Raw genomic sequence first — 11,780 nt, 5'->3', positions numbered from 1 at the left:
CAGTGGATGCACTGCGAGCAAAAGCGACAGTAGCTGCGACAAAGCAACTTGTGGACTTCGTAGTTATATTAACGCGCCAGTGACTAAACAACAGCGTCTTTTCAACGCAGGATTGGTGTGTTTTCAAACAAACAATCAGAACGAACAATGACGAGAAAGGTAAACTACTCAGATTCATTAATAATGTATAATATATCAGGATACCGTGCGGCTTTGCAATGTTAAATACATATCAATTAAATACTTATTTATTTAGAAAAAGGTTCAATTATGCGTCACACATAAACAAATTAAAAACTAAATTGTTTTATATTCAGGTATACTCGAAGGCAGAGTGTGCCGGCTTGGGTTTCTATCGACTTTGTCCACTACTAAGATGAGAGGCGGAATTAGTAAAGTTAGCAGTTGATGGCGGTGATTTGGATCGAGGATCCGCAAAGAGATCTACGCAGCTGGACAAGTCATTAACAAATGCTGGGAGCAGTATATGGAAATAACCCTCAAGGCATAACAGTTCCCCCAACTGACTGTTGGAGGGATTTATGGTGTCAGGATGTGATGAACATTTCAGTTTTTGTGAAGATCACCAATCATTGTTGTATTTTTTGTAAAGTGTTTGGTTGCAGAGTATTTATTAGTTAAGAAACAAATATTTTAATACATCATATTTCTCATTCTATTTGATTCCATTTTGTCTCTTGGGGAAAAAGAATGTCTGAAAATAATATATTCAACATCGATGTAATCTAATATACACATTCACAAACGAATATAATAATAATAATAATAATAATAATAATAATAATAATAATAATAATAATAATAATAAAAGAACTGGTTACTGGGCCGATTTGGACCAGATCGAAAAGGTAATTGGGCCAAGTTGACCCGGATTCAAAATCGGTATGTATAAATGTAGATTAGTACCCTTTTTTCTCTTGTCTACAACTTGTTTACCAAAAAGTAACGTAGGGTACCAATCTAGACAAATCCGAAGTCCAGCGCGCTATCCACTGCGCTACGGGGACATGAAAAATAGTGCTTATTTAATAATTTGGTAAACCGAGTACATTGAATTTAAAGTATTAATGTAAGTAAAACTCGTATAATGCAAACGATTAAAACGCTTCATTCCCAATGTTCAAAACAATATACACAAATAAGTAAACACTCCAGCTCCACAAATGCATGAACATACAATAAAACAAATTAATGCTCCCCGACGGGGAATCGAACCCCGGTCTCAAATGTATTTCTACTAATGTATGTATTATAGTGCATTGCCTCGAGGCTGTACACTTCTCCCAAGTGGTCTAGTGGTTAGGATTCCGCGCTCTCACCGCGGCGGCCGGGGTTCGATTCCCCGCTTGGGAAAGTATTTTACTTTTCCTGCTTCACTCTTAAAAACACTGGGCCTAAGGATACACACTAAGTGTACTGTCGGTTTCTTGGTTCGTGTCCAGCGAAATTGAACTAGTCAAGAAACTATTTTCGAAATGCGCAGGTAGACAAAACGAATTTTGCATCCCCGGCGGGATTCGAACCCGCGACCTCTGGATTAGAAGTCCAGCGCGCTATCCACTGCGCTACGGGGACATGAAAAATGGTGTGGCGTGCTTACTTAATAATTGGGTTAACCGTGCAAAGTGAATTGAAAGTACTGAAGTAAGTACAACTCGTAAACTACTAAAGTTAAACTCGAATTCTGGTACTACCGTTTGAACGCTAGATGCCGAATGTTCAAAACGATATACACATAGACGTATACACTCCAGTGCCACAAATGCATACACATACAATAAAAGGAAATGCTCCCCGACGGGGAATCGAACCCCGGTCTCCCGCGTGACAGGCGGGGATACTTACCACTATACTATCGAGGAAGCGATGTTAAAGTGTACGTTGATATCACAAATATTGGACTAAATCGACTATGAGATGTTAGTCATATATATCAAATGTATTTATACTAATGTATGTATTATAGTGCATTGCCTCGAGGCTGTACACTCATCTCTCCCAAGTGGTCTAGTGGTTAGGATTCCGCGCTCTCACCGCGGCGGCCGGGGTTCGATTCCCCGCTTGGGAAAGTATTTTACTTTTCCTGCTTCACTCTTAAAAAACACTGGGCCTAAGGATACACACTTCGTGTACTGTCGGTTTCTTGGTTCGTGTCCAGCGAAATTGAACTAGTCAAGAAACTATTTTCGAAATGCGCAGGTAGACAAAACGAATTTTGCATCCCCGGCGGGATTCGAACCCGCGACCTCTGGATTAGAAGTCCAGCGCGCTATCCACTGCGCTACGGGGACATGAAAAATGGTGTGGCGTGCTTACTTAATAATTGGGTTAACCGTGCAAAGTGAATTGAAAGTACTGAAGTAAGTACAACTCGTAAACTACTAAAGTTAAACTCGAATTCTGGTACTACCGTTTGAACGCTAGATGCCGAATGTTCAAAATGATATACACATAGACGTATACACTCCAGTGCCACAAATGCATACACATACAATAAAAGGAAATGCTCCCCGACGGGGAATCGAACCCCGGTCTCCCGCGTGACAGGCGGGGATACTTACCACTATACTATCGAGGAAGCGATGGTAAGTGTACGTTGATATCACAAATATTGGACTAAATCGACTATGAGATGTTAGTCATATATATCAAATGTATTTCTACTAATGTATGTATTATAGTGCATTGCCTCGAGGCTGTACACTCATCTCTCCCAAGTGGTCTAGTGGTTAGGATTCCGCGCTCTCACCGCGGCGGCCGGGGTTCGATTCCCCGCTTGGGAAAGTATTTTACTTTTCCTGCTTCACTCTTAAAAAACACTGGGCCTAAGGATACACACTTCGTATACTGTCGGTTTCTTGGTTCGTGTCCAGCGAAATTGAACTAGTCAAGAAACTATTTTCGAAAACGCGCAGGTAGACAAAACGAATTTTGCATCCCCGGCGGGATTCGAACCCGCGACCTCTGGATTAGAAGTCCAGCGCGCTATCCACTGCGCTACGGGGACATGAAAAATGGTGTGGCGTGCTTACTTAATAATTGGGTTAACCGTGCAAAGTGAATTGAAAGTACTGAAGTAAGTACAACTCGTAAACTACTAAAGTTAAACTCGAATTCTGGTACTACCGTTTGAACGCTAGATGCCGAATGTTCAAAACGATATACACATAGACGTATACACTCCAGTGCCACAAATGCATACACATACAATAAAAGGAAATGCTCCCCGACGGGGAATCGAACCCCGGTCTCCCGCGTGACAGGCGGGGATACTTACCACTATACTATCGAGGAAGCGATGGTAAGTGTACGTTGATATCACAAATATTGGACTAAATCGACTATGAAATGTTAGTCATATATATATCAAATGTATTTCTACTAATGTATGTATTATAGTGCATTGCCTCGAGGCTGTACACTCATCTCTCCCAAGTGGTCTAGTGGTTAGGATTCCGCGCTCTCACCGCGGCGGCCGGGGTTCGATTCCCCGCTTGGGAAAGTATTTTACTTTTCCTGCTTCACTCTTAAAAACACTGGGCCTAAGGATACACACTTCGTGTACTGTCGGTTTCTTGGTTCGTGTCCAGCGAAATTGAACTAGTCAAGAAACTATTTTCGAAATGCGCAGGTAGACAAAACGAATTTTGCATCCCCGGCGGGATTCGAACCCGCGACCTCTGGATTAGAAGTCCAGCGCGCTATCCACTGCGCTACGGGGACATGAAAAATGGTGTGGCGTGCTTACTTAATAATTGGGTTAACCGTGCAAAGTGAATTGAAAGTACTGAAGTAAGTACAACTCGTAAACTACTAAAGTTAAACTCGAATTCTGGTACTACCGTTTGAACGCTAGATGCCGAATGTTCAAAACGATATACACATAGACGTATACACTCCAGTGCCACAAATGCATACACATACAATAAAAGGAAATGCTCCCCGACGGGGAATCGAACCCCGGTCTCCCGCGTGACAGGCGGGGATACTTACCACTATACTATCGAGGAAGCGATGTTAAAGTGTACGTTGATATCACAAATATTGGACTAAATCGACTATGAGATGTTAGTCATATATATCAAATGTATTTCTACTAATGTATGTATTATAGTGCATTGCCTCGAGGCTGTACACTCATCTCTCCCAAGTGGTCTAGTGGTTAGGATTCCGCGCTCTCACCGCGGCGGCCGGGGTTCGATTCCCCGCTTGGGAAAGTATTTTACTTTTCCTGCTTCACTCTTAAAAACACTGGGCCTAAGGATATACACTTCGTGTACTGTCGGTTTCTTGGTTCGTGTCCAGCGAAATTGAACTAGCAAGAAACTATTTTCGAAATGCGCAGGTAGACAAAACGAATTTTGCATCCCCGGCGGGATTCGAACCCGCGACCTCTGGATTAGAAGTCCAGCGCGCTATCCACTGCGCTACGGGGACATGAAAAATGGTGTGGCGTGCTTACTTAATAATTGGGTTAACCGTGCAAAGTGAATTGAAAGTACTGAAGTAAGTACAACTCGTAAACTACTAAAGTTAAACTCGAATTCTGGTACTACCGTTTGAACGCTAGATGCCGAATGTTCAAAACGATATACACATAGACGTATACACTCCAGTGCCACAAATGCATACACATACAATAAAAGGAAATGCTCCCCGACGGGGAATCGAACCCCGGTCTCCCGCGTGACAGGCGGGGATACTTACCACTATACTATCGAGGAAGCGATGTTAAAGTGTACGTTGATATCACAAATATTGGACTAAATCGACTATGAAATGTTAGTCATATATATATCAAATGTATTTCTACTAATGTATGTATTATAGTGCATTGCCTCGAGGCTGTACACTCATCTCTCCCAAGTGGTCTAGTGGTTAGGATTCCGCGCTCTCACCGCGGCGGCCGGGGTTCGATTCCCCGCTTGGGAAAGTATTTTACTTTTCCTGCTTCACTCTTAAAAACACTGGGCCTAAGGATACACACTTCGTATACTGTCGGTTTCTTGGTTCGTGTCCAGCGAAATTGAACTAGTCAAGAAACTATTTTCGAAAACGCGCAGGTAGACAAAACGAATTTTGCATCCCCGGCGGGATTCGAACCCGCGACCTCTGGATTAGAAGTCCAGCGCGCTATCCACTGCGCTACGGGGACATGAAAAATGGTGTGGCGTGCTTACTTAAAAATTGGGTTAACCGTGCAAAGTGAATTGAAAGTACTGAAGTAAGTACAACTCGTAAACTACTAAAGTAAAACTCGAATTCTGGTACTACCGTTTGAACGCTAGATGCCGAATGTTCAAAACGATATACACATAGACGTATACACTCCAGTGCCACAAATGCATAAACATACAATAAAAGGAAATGCTCCCCGACGGGGAATCGAACCCCGGTCTCCCGCGTGACAGGCGGGGATACTTACCACTATACTATCGAGGAAGCGATGGTAAGTGTACGTTGATATCACAAATATTGGACTAAATCGACTATGAGATGTTAGTCATATATATCAAATGTATTTCTACTAATGTATGTATTATAGTGCATTGCCTCGAGGCTGTACACTCATCTCTCCCAAGTGGTCTAGTGGTTAGGATTCCGCGCTCTCACCGCGGCGGCCGGGGTTCGATTCCCCGCTTGGGAAAGTATTTTACTTTTCCTGCTTCACTCTTAAAAACACTGGGCCTAAGGATATACACTTCGTGTACTGTCGGTTTCTTGGTTCGTGTCCAGCGAAATTGAACTAGCAAGAAACTATTTTCGAAATGCGCAGGTAGACAAAACGAATTTTGCATCCCCGGCGGGATTCGAACCCGCGACCTCTGGATTAGAAGTCCAGCGCGCTATCCACTGCGCTACGGGGACATGAAAAATGGTGTGGCGTGCTTACTTAATAATTGGGTTAACCGTGCAAAGTGAATTGAAAGTACTGAAGTAAGTACAACTCGTAAACTACTAAAGTAAAACTCGAATTCTGGTACTACCGTTTGAACGCTAGATGCCGAATGTTCTAAACGATATACACATAGACGTATACACCCCAGTGCCACAAATGCATAAACATACAATAAAAGGAAATGCTCCCCGACGGGGAATCGAACCCCGGTCTCCCGCGTGACAGGCGGGGATACTTACCACTATACTATCGAGGAAGCGATGGTAAGTGTATGTTGATATCACAAATATTGGACTAAATCGACTATGAGATGTTAGTCATATATCAAATGTATTTCTACTAATGTATGTATTATAGTGCATTGCCTCGAGGCTGTACACTCATCTCTCCCAAGTGGTCTAGTGGTTAGGATTCCGCGCTCTCACCGCGGCGGCCGGGGTTCGATTCCCCGCTTGGGAAAGTATTTTACTTTTCCTGCTTCACTCTTAAAAACACTGGGCCTAAGGATACACACTTCGTATACTGTCGGTTTCTTGGTTCGTGTCCAGCGAAATTGAACTAGTCAAGAAACTATTTTCGAAAACGCGCAGGTAGACAAAACGAATTTTGCATCCCCGGCGGGATTCGAACCCGCGACCTCTGGATTAGAAGTCCAGCGCGCTATCCACTGCGCTACGGGGACATGAAAAATGGTGTGGCGTGCTTACTTAAAAATTGGGTTAACCGTGCAAAGTGAATTGAAAGTACTGAAGTAAGTACAACTCGTAAACTACTAAAGTAAAACTCGAATTCTGGTACTACCGTTTGAACGCTAGATGCCGAATGTTCAAAACGATATACACATAGACGTATACACTCCAGTGCCACAAATGCATAAACATACAATAAAAGGAAATGCTCCCCGACGGGGAATCGAACCCCGGTCTCCCGCGTGACAGGCGGGGATACTTACCACTATACTATCGAGGAAGCGATGGTAAGTGTACGTTGATATCACAAATATTGGACTAAATCGACTATGAGATGTTAGTCATATATATCAAATGTATTTCTACTAATGTATGTATTATAGTGCATTGCCTCGAGGCTGTACACTCATCTCTCCCAAGTGGTCTAGTGGTTAGGATTCCGCGCTCTCACCGCGGCGGCCGGGGTTCGATTCCCCGCTTGGGAAAGTATTTTACTTTTCCTGCTTCACTCTTAAAAACACTGGGCCTAAGGATATACACTTCGTGTACTGTCGGTTTCTTGGTTCGTGTCCAGCGAAATTGAACTAGCAAGAAACTATTTTCGAAATGCGCAGGTAGACAAAACGAATTTTGCATCCCCGGCGGGATTCGAACCCGCGACCTCTGGATTAGAAGTCCAGCGCGCTATCCACTGCGCTACGGGGACATGAAAAATGGTGTGGCGTGCTTACTTAATAATTGGGTTAACCGTGCAAAGTGAATTGAAAGTACTGAAGTAAGTACAACTCGTAAACTACTAAAGTAAAACTCGAATTCTGGTACTACCGTTTGAACGCTAGATGCCGAATGTTCTAAACGATATACACATAGACGTATACACCCCAGTGCCACAAATGCATAAACATACAATAAAAGGAAATGCTCCCCGACGGGGAATCGAACCCCGGTCTCCCGCGTGACAGGCGGGGATACTTACCACTATACTATCGAGGAAGCGATGGTAAGTGTATGTTGATATCACAAATATTGGACTAAATCGACTATGAGATGTTAGTCATATATCAAATGTATTTCTACTAATGTATGTATTATAGTGCATTGCCTCGAGGCTGTACACTCATCTCTCCCAAGTGGTCTAGTGGTTAGGATTCCGCGCTCTCACCGCGGCGGCCGGGGTTCGATTCCCCGCTTGGGAAAGTATTTTACTTTTCCTGCTTCACTCTTAAAAACACTGGGCCTAAGGATACACACTTCGTGTACTGTCGGTTTCTTGGTTCGTGTCCAGCGAAATTGAACTAGTCAAGAAACTATTTTCGAAATGCGCAGGTAGACAAAACGAATTTTGCATCCCCGGCGGGATTCGAACCCGCGACCTCTGGATTAGAAGTCCAGCGCGCTATCCACTGCGCTACGGGGACATGAAAAATGGTGTGGCGTGCTTACTTAATAATTGGGTTAACCGTGCAAAGTGAATTGAAAGTACTGAAGTAAGTACAACTCGTAAACTACTAAAGTTAAACTCGAATTCTGGTACTACCGTTTGAACGCTAGATGCCGAATGTTCAAAACGATATACACATATACGTATACACTCCAGTGCCACAAATGCATACACATACAATAAAAGGAAATGCTCCCCGACGGGGAATCGAACCCCGGTCTCCCGCGTGACAGGCGGGGATACTTACCACTATACTATCGAGGAAGCGATGGTAAGTGTACGTTGATATCACAAATATTGGACTAAATCGACTATGAGATGTTAGTCATATATATCAAATGTATTTCTACTAATGTATGTATTATAGTGCATTGCCTCGAGGCTGTACACTCATCTCTCCCAAGTGGTCTAGTGGTTAGGATTCCGCGCTCTCACCGCGGCGGCCGGGGTTCGATTCCCCGCTTGGGAAAGTATTTTACTTTTCCTGCTTCACTCTTAAAAAACACTGGGCCTAAGGATACACACTTCGTGTACTGTCGGTTTCTTGGTTCGTGTCCAGCGAAATTGAACTAGTCAAGAAACTATTTTCGAAAACGCGCAGGTAGACAAAACGAATTTTGCATCCCCGGCGGGATTCGAACCCGCGACCTCTGGATTAGAAGTCCAGCGCGCTATCCACTGCGCTACGGGGACATGAAAAATGGTGTGGCGTGCTTACTTAATAATTGGGTTAACCGTGCAAAGTGAATTGAAAGTACTGAAGTAAGTACAACTCGTAAACTACTAAAGTTAAACTCGAATTCTGGTACTACCGTTTGAACGCTAGATGCCGAATGTTCAAAACGATATACACATAGACGTATACACTCCAGTGCCACAAATGCATACACATACAATAAAAGGAAATGCTCCCCGACGGGGAATCGAACCCCGGTCTCCCGCGTGACAGGCGGGGATACTTACCACTATACTATCGAGGAAGCGATGTTAAAGTGTACGTTGATATCACAAATATTGGACTAAATCGACTATGAGATGTTAGTCATATATATCAAATGTATTTCTACTAATGTATGTATTATAGTGCATTGCCTCGAGGCTGTACACTCATCTCTCCCAAGTGGTCTAGTGGTTAGGATTCCGCGCTCTCACCGCGGCGGCCGGGGTTCGATTCCCCGCTTGGGAAAGTATTTTACTTTTCCTGCTTCACTCTTAAAAAACACTGGGCCTAAGGATACACACTTCGTGTACTGTCGGTTTCTTGGTTCGTGTCCAGCGAAATTGAACTAGTCAAGAAACTATTTTCGAAATGCGCAGGTAGACAAAACGAATTTTGCATCCCCGGCGGGATTCGAACCCGCGACCTCTGGATTAGAAGTCCAGCGCGCTATCCACTGCGCTACGGGGACATGAAAAATGGTGTGGCGTGCTTACTTAATAATTGGGTTAACCGTGCAAAGTGAATTGAAAGTACTGAAGTAAGTACAACTCGTAAACTACTAAAGTAAAACTCGAATTCTGGTACTACCGTTTGAACGCTAGATGCCGAATGTTCAAAACGATATACACATAGACGTATACACTCCAGTGCCACAAATGCATAAACATACAATAAAAGGAAACGCTCCCCGACGGGGAATCGAACCCCGGTCTCCCGCGTGACAGGCGGGGATACTTACCACTATACTATCGAGGAAGCGATGGTAAGTGTATGTTGATATCACAAATATTGGACTAAATCGACTATGAGATGTTAGTCATATATATCAAATGTATTTCTACTAATGTATGTATTATAGTGCATTGCCTCGAGGCTGTACACTCATCTCTCCCAAGTGGTCTAGTGGTTAGGATTCCGCGCTCTCATCGCGGCGGCCGGGGTTCGATTCCCCGCTTGCGAAAGTATTTTACTTTTCCTGCTTCACTCTTAAAAAACACTGGGCCTAAGGATACACACTTCGTGTACTGTCGGTTTCTTGGTTCGTGTCCAGCGAAATTGAACTAGTCAAGAAACTATTTTCGAAAACGCGCAGGTAGACAAAACGAATTTTGCATCCCCGGCGGGATTCGAACCCGCGACCTCTGGATTAGAAGTCCAGCGCGCTATCCACTGCGCTACGGGGACATGAAAAATGGTGTGGCGTGCTTACTTAATAATTGGGTTAACCGTGCAAAGTGAATTGAAAGTACTGAAGTAAGTACAACTCGTAAACTACTAAAGTTAAACTCGAATTCTGGTACTACCGTTTGAACGCTAGATGCCGAATGTTCAAAACGATATACACATAGACGTATACACTCCAGTGCCACAAATGCATACACATACAATAAAAGGAAATGCTCCCCGACGGGGAATCGAACCCCGGTCTCCCGCGTGACAGGCGGGGATACTTACCACTATACTATCGAGGAAGCGATGGTAAGTGTACGTTGATATCACAAATATTGGACTAAATCGACTATGAGATGTTAGTCATATATATCAAATGTATTTCTACTAATGTATGTATTATAGTGCATTGCCTCGAGGCTGTACACTCATCTCTCCCAAGTGGTCTAGTGGTTAGGATTCCGCGCTCTCACCGCGGCGGCCGGGGTTCGATTCCCCGCTTGGGAAAGTATTTTACTTTTCCTGCTTCACTCTTAAAAACACTGGGCCTAAGGATACACACTTCGTGTACTGTCGGTTTCTTGGTTCGTGTCCAGCGAAATTGAACTAGTCAAGACATTATTTTCGAAATGCGCAGGTAGACAAAACGAGTTTTGCATCCCCGGCGGGATTCGAACCCGCGACCTCTGGATTAGAAGTCCAGCGCGCTATCCACTGCGCTACGGGGACATGAAAAATGGTGTGGCGTGCTTACTTAATAATTGGGTTAACCGTGTAAACCGTTAAACTCGAATTCTGGTACTACCGTTTGAACGCTAGATGCCCAATATTCAAAACGATATACACATATTAGACGTATACACTCCAGTGCCACAAATGCATAAACATACAATAAAAGGAAATGCTCCCCGACGGGGAATCGAACCCCGGTCTCCCGCGTGACAGGTGGGGATACTTACCACTATATTATCGAGGAAGCGTTGTTGGTATCATAAACATATAAATCTTATTTGAGCGCAAATTTATACATGTAAGCTTATTTTCGCCAGCTATGCTATTTTCGGGAAAACTACCTTATTTTCGCCGTCGCTACTTGGCAAATTTTCTTTGCAATAAACTGTTAAAACTGAATATATAAATGTTAGTTGTGTCCCCCCCACACACAAATAGTCCAGGGGCGTAGCTTCCTTTAGGCCGTGTAAGCCGCGGCCTACACATTTTGCACAGAAAACGAAATAATAAAATTGCCAAATCTGCAATAAAACTGAAGGCATATGGGGTTACGGTCGTAAATTTGAAATCCCGACAAATGCGCCTTAATATTGATTTAATTCAAGGTAAAACGCAGTAATATTGTTGTTTTCATTAATGTTTTTTACAACAAAACGCATCTACGACAACCTAGCTAAAATAAAAATCGGAAGAAGAAGACCCCCAAGAAAGTGGCCTACACATTTATTTTTATCAATCTACGCCCCTGAACACTCCAAAATAACTAACTTATTTATCAGTTTCCAAATTAACTCTCTTTGAATATAGAAAATACAAATTTTAATAAATAAAATAATATTTTATTAAAGTTTTCGCTTATTTTTTGTCAAACTATGTTCAATACTCTTA

At 43.2% G+C, this 11,780-nt stretch overlaps 42 non-coding genes across 42 annotated transcripts; 14 read left to right on the top strand and 28 right to left on the bottom strand.

The window, feature by feature from the left end:
• Positions 1–1,302: 1,302 nt before the first annotated feature.
• Trnae-cuc (transfer RNA glutamic acid (anticodon CUC)) lies at positions 1,303–1,374 on the top strand. The gene has a single exon. It is a non-coding gene; the product is annotated as a tRNA-Glu (tRNA).
• Positions 1,375–1,523: 149 nt separating this feature from the next.
• Trnar-ucu (transfer RNA arginine (anticodon UCU)) lies at positions 1,524–1,596 on the bottom strand. Its single transcript has one exon. It is a non-coding gene; the product is annotated as a tRNA-Arg (tRNA).
• A 215-nt stretch (positions 1,597–1,811) lies between these two features.
• Positions 1,812–1,883, bottom strand: Trnad-guc (transfer RNA aspartic acid (anticodon GUC)). The gene has a single exon. It is a non-coding gene; the product is annotated as a tRNA-Asp (tRNA).
• A 134-nt stretch (positions 1,884–2,017) lies between these two features.
• Positions 2,018–2,089, top strand: Trnae-cuc (transfer RNA glutamic acid (anticodon CUC)). Its single transcript has one exon. It is a non-coding gene; the product is annotated as a tRNA-Glu (tRNA).
• Positions 2,090–2,239: 150 nt separating this feature from the next.
• Positions 2,240–2,312, bottom strand: Trnar-ucu (transfer RNA arginine (anticodon UCU)). Its single transcript has one exon. It is a non-coding gene; the product is annotated as a tRNA-Arg (tRNA).
• A 215-nt stretch (positions 2,313–2,527) lies between these two features.
• On the bottom strand, positions 2,528–2,599 carry Trnad-guc (transfer RNA aspartic acid (anticodon GUC)). The gene has a single exon. It is a non-coding gene; the product is annotated as a tRNA-Asp (tRNA).
• Positions 2,600–2,732: 133 nt separating this feature from the next.
• Trnae-cuc (transfer RNA glutamic acid (anticodon CUC)) lies at positions 2,733–2,804 on the top strand. Its single transcript has one exon. It is a non-coding gene; the product is annotated as a tRNA-Glu (tRNA).
• A 151-nt stretch (positions 2,805–2,955) lies between these two features.
• Trnar-ucu (transfer RNA arginine (anticodon UCU)) lies at positions 2,956–3,028 on the bottom strand. The gene has a single exon. It is a non-coding gene; the product is annotated as a tRNA-Arg (tRNA).
• A 215-nt stretch (positions 3,029–3,243) lies between these two features.
• Positions 3,244–3,315, bottom strand: Trnad-guc (transfer RNA aspartic acid (anticodon GUC)). The gene has a single exon. It is a non-coding gene; the product is annotated as a tRNA-Asp (tRNA).
• A 135-nt stretch (positions 3,316–3,450) lies between these two features.
• Positions 3,451–3,522, top strand: Trnae-cuc (transfer RNA glutamic acid (anticodon CUC)). The gene has a single exon. It is a non-coding gene; the product is annotated as a tRNA-Glu (tRNA).
• Positions 3,523–3,671: 149 nt separating this feature from the next.
• Trnar-ucu (transfer RNA arginine (anticodon UCU)) lies at positions 3,672–3,744 on the bottom strand. Its single transcript has one exon. It is a non-coding gene; the product is annotated as a tRNA-Arg (tRNA).
• Positions 3,745–3,959: 215 nt separating this feature from the next.
• Positions 3,960–4,031, bottom strand: Trnad-guc (transfer RNA aspartic acid (anticodon GUC)). Its single transcript has one exon. It is a non-coding gene; the product is annotated as a tRNA-Asp (tRNA).
• A 134-nt stretch (positions 4,032–4,165) lies between these two features.
• On the top strand, positions 4,166–4,237 carry Trnae-cuc (transfer RNA glutamic acid (anticodon CUC)). Its single transcript has one exon. It is a non-coding gene; the product is annotated as a tRNA-Glu (tRNA).
• Positions 4,238–4,385: 148 nt separating this feature from the next.
• On the bottom strand, positions 4,386–4,458 carry Trnar-ucu (transfer RNA arginine (anticodon UCU)). Its single transcript has one exon. It is a non-coding gene; the product is annotated as a tRNA-Arg (tRNA).
• Positions 4,459–4,673: 215 nt separating this feature from the next.
• Trnad-guc (transfer RNA aspartic acid (anticodon GUC)) lies at positions 4,674–4,745 on the bottom strand. The gene has a single exon. It is a non-coding gene; the product is annotated as a tRNA-Asp (tRNA).
• A 136-nt stretch (positions 4,746–4,881) lies between these two features.
• Positions 4,882–4,953, top strand: Trnae-cuc (transfer RNA glutamic acid (anticodon CUC)). The gene has a single exon. It is a non-coding gene; the product is annotated as a tRNA-Glu (tRNA).
• A 150-nt stretch (positions 4,954–5,103) lies between these two features.
• Positions 5,104–5,176, bottom strand: Trnar-ucu (transfer RNA arginine (anticodon UCU)). The gene has a single exon. It is a non-coding gene; the product is annotated as a tRNA-Arg (tRNA).
• Positions 5,177–5,391: 215 nt separating this feature from the next.
• Trnad-guc (transfer RNA aspartic acid (anticodon GUC)) lies at positions 5,392–5,463 on the bottom strand. The gene has a single exon. It is a non-coding gene; the product is annotated as a tRNA-Asp (tRNA).
• Positions 5,464–5,596: 133 nt separating this feature from the next.
• On the top strand, positions 5,597–5,668 carry Trnae-cuc (transfer RNA glutamic acid (anticodon CUC)). The gene has a single exon. It is a non-coding gene; the product is annotated as a tRNA-Glu (tRNA).
• Positions 5,669–5,816: 148 nt separating this feature from the next.
• Trnar-ucu (transfer RNA arginine (anticodon UCU)) lies at positions 5,817–5,889 on the bottom strand. The gene has a single exon. It is a non-coding gene; the product is annotated as a tRNA-Arg (tRNA).
• Positions 5,890–6,104: 215 nt separating this feature from the next.
• Trnad-guc (transfer RNA aspartic acid (anticodon GUC)) lies at positions 6,105–6,176 on the bottom strand. Its single transcript has one exon. It is a non-coding gene; the product is annotated as a tRNA-Asp (tRNA).
• A 131-nt stretch (positions 6,177–6,307) lies between these two features.
• Trnae-cuc (transfer RNA glutamic acid (anticodon CUC)) lies at positions 6,308–6,379 on the top strand. Its single transcript has one exon. It is a non-coding gene; the product is annotated as a tRNA-Glu (tRNA).
• A 150-nt stretch (positions 6,380–6,529) lies between these two features.
• Positions 6,530–6,602, bottom strand: Trnar-ucu (transfer RNA arginine (anticodon UCU)). Its single transcript has one exon. It is a non-coding gene; the product is annotated as a tRNA-Arg (tRNA).
• A 215-nt stretch (positions 6,603–6,817) lies between these two features.
• Trnad-guc (transfer RNA aspartic acid (anticodon GUC)) lies at positions 6,818–6,889 on the bottom strand. Its single transcript has one exon. It is a non-coding gene; the product is annotated as a tRNA-Asp (tRNA).
• Positions 6,890–7,022: 133 nt separating this feature from the next.
• On the top strand, positions 7,023–7,094 carry Trnae-cuc (transfer RNA glutamic acid (anticodon CUC)). Its single transcript has one exon. It is a non-coding gene; the product is annotated as a tRNA-Glu (tRNA).
• A 148-nt stretch (positions 7,095–7,242) lies between these two features.
• Trnar-ucu (transfer RNA arginine (anticodon UCU)) lies at positions 7,243–7,315 on the bottom strand. The gene has a single exon. It is a non-coding gene; the product is annotated as a tRNA-Arg (tRNA).
• Positions 7,316–7,530: 215 nt separating this feature from the next.
• On the bottom strand, positions 7,531–7,602 carry Trnad-guc (transfer RNA aspartic acid (anticodon GUC)). Its single transcript has one exon. It is a non-coding gene; the product is annotated as a tRNA-Asp (tRNA).
• Positions 7,603–7,733: 131 nt separating this feature from the next.
• Trnae-cuc (transfer RNA glutamic acid (anticodon CUC)) lies at positions 7,734–7,805 on the top strand. The gene has a single exon. It is a non-coding gene; the product is annotated as a tRNA-Glu (tRNA).
• A 149-nt stretch (positions 7,806–7,954) lies between these two features.
• Positions 7,955–8,027, bottom strand: Trnar-ucu (transfer RNA arginine (anticodon UCU)). The gene has a single exon. It is a non-coding gene; the product is annotated as a tRNA-Arg (tRNA).
• Positions 8,028–8,242: 215 nt separating this feature from the next.
• Positions 8,243–8,314, bottom strand: Trnad-guc (transfer RNA aspartic acid (anticodon GUC)). Its single transcript has one exon. It is a non-coding gene; the product is annotated as a tRNA-Asp (tRNA).
• Positions 8,315–8,447: 133 nt separating this feature from the next.
• Trnae-cuc (transfer RNA glutamic acid (anticodon CUC)) lies at positions 8,448–8,519 on the top strand. The gene has a single exon. It is a non-coding gene; the product is annotated as a tRNA-Glu (tRNA).
• A 151-nt stretch (positions 8,520–8,670) lies between these two features.
• On the bottom strand, positions 8,671–8,743 carry Trnar-ucu (transfer RNA arginine (anticodon UCU)). Its single transcript has one exon. It is a non-coding gene; the product is annotated as a tRNA-Arg (tRNA).
• Positions 8,744–8,958: 215 nt separating this feature from the next.
• On the bottom strand, positions 8,959–9,030 carry Trnad-guc (transfer RNA aspartic acid (anticodon GUC)). The gene has a single exon. It is a non-coding gene; the product is annotated as a tRNA-Asp (tRNA).
• Positions 9,031–9,164: 134 nt separating this feature from the next.
• Trnae-cuc (transfer RNA glutamic acid (anticodon CUC)) lies at positions 9,165–9,236 on the top strand. Its single transcript has one exon. It is a non-coding gene; the product is annotated as a tRNA-Glu (tRNA).
• Positions 9,237–9,386: 150 nt separating this feature from the next.
• Positions 9,387–9,459, bottom strand: Trnar-ucu (transfer RNA arginine (anticodon UCU)). Its single transcript has one exon. It is a non-coding gene; the product is annotated as a tRNA-Arg (tRNA).
• Positions 9,460–9,674: 215 nt separating this feature from the next.
• On the bottom strand, positions 9,675–9,746 carry Trnad-guc (transfer RNA aspartic acid (anticodon GUC)). The gene has a single exon. It is a non-coding gene; the product is annotated as a tRNA-Asp (tRNA).
• A 133-nt stretch (positions 9,747–9,879) lies between these two features.
• Positions 9,880–9,951, top strand: Trnae-cuc (transfer RNA glutamic acid (anticodon CUC)). The gene has a single exon. It is a non-coding gene; the product is annotated as a tRNA-Glu (tRNA).
• Positions 9,952–10,102: 151 nt separating this feature from the next.
• Trnar-ucu (transfer RNA arginine (anticodon UCU)) lies at positions 10,103–10,175 on the bottom strand. Its single transcript has one exon. It is a non-coding gene; the product is annotated as a tRNA-Arg (tRNA).
• A 215-nt stretch (positions 10,176–10,390) lies between these two features.
• Trnad-guc (transfer RNA aspartic acid (anticodon GUC)) lies at positions 10,391–10,462 on the bottom strand. Its single transcript has one exon. It is a non-coding gene; the product is annotated as a tRNA-Asp (tRNA).
• Positions 10,463–10,595: 133 nt separating this feature from the next.
• Trnae-cuc (transfer RNA glutamic acid (anticodon CUC)) lies at positions 10,596–10,667 on the top strand. Its single transcript has one exon. It is a non-coding gene; the product is annotated as a tRNA-Glu (tRNA).
• A 149-nt stretch (positions 10,668–10,816) lies between these two features.
• Trnar-ucu (transfer RNA arginine (anticodon UCU)) lies at positions 10,817–10,889 on the bottom strand. The gene has a single exon. It is a non-coding gene; the product is annotated as a tRNA-Arg (tRNA).
• Positions 10,890–11,064: 175 nt separating this feature from the next.
• On the bottom strand, positions 11,065–11,136 carry Trnad-guc (transfer RNA aspartic acid (anticodon GUC)). The gene has a single exon. It is a non-coding gene; the product is annotated as a tRNA-Asp (tRNA).
• Positions 11,137–11,780: the final 644 nt, after the last annotated feature.

This window comes from Mya arenaria, chromosome 9 (assembly GCF_026914265.1).
Source record: "Mya arenaria isolate MELC-2E11 chromosome 9, ASM2691426v1".
Classification (NCBI taxonomy): domain Eukaryota; kingdom Metazoa; phylum Mollusca; class Bivalvia; order Myida; family Myidae; genus Mya; species Mya arenaria.
Note: the sequence above shows the minus strand (reverse complement) of the source record. Positions and strands in the feature narration are given on the sequence as shown.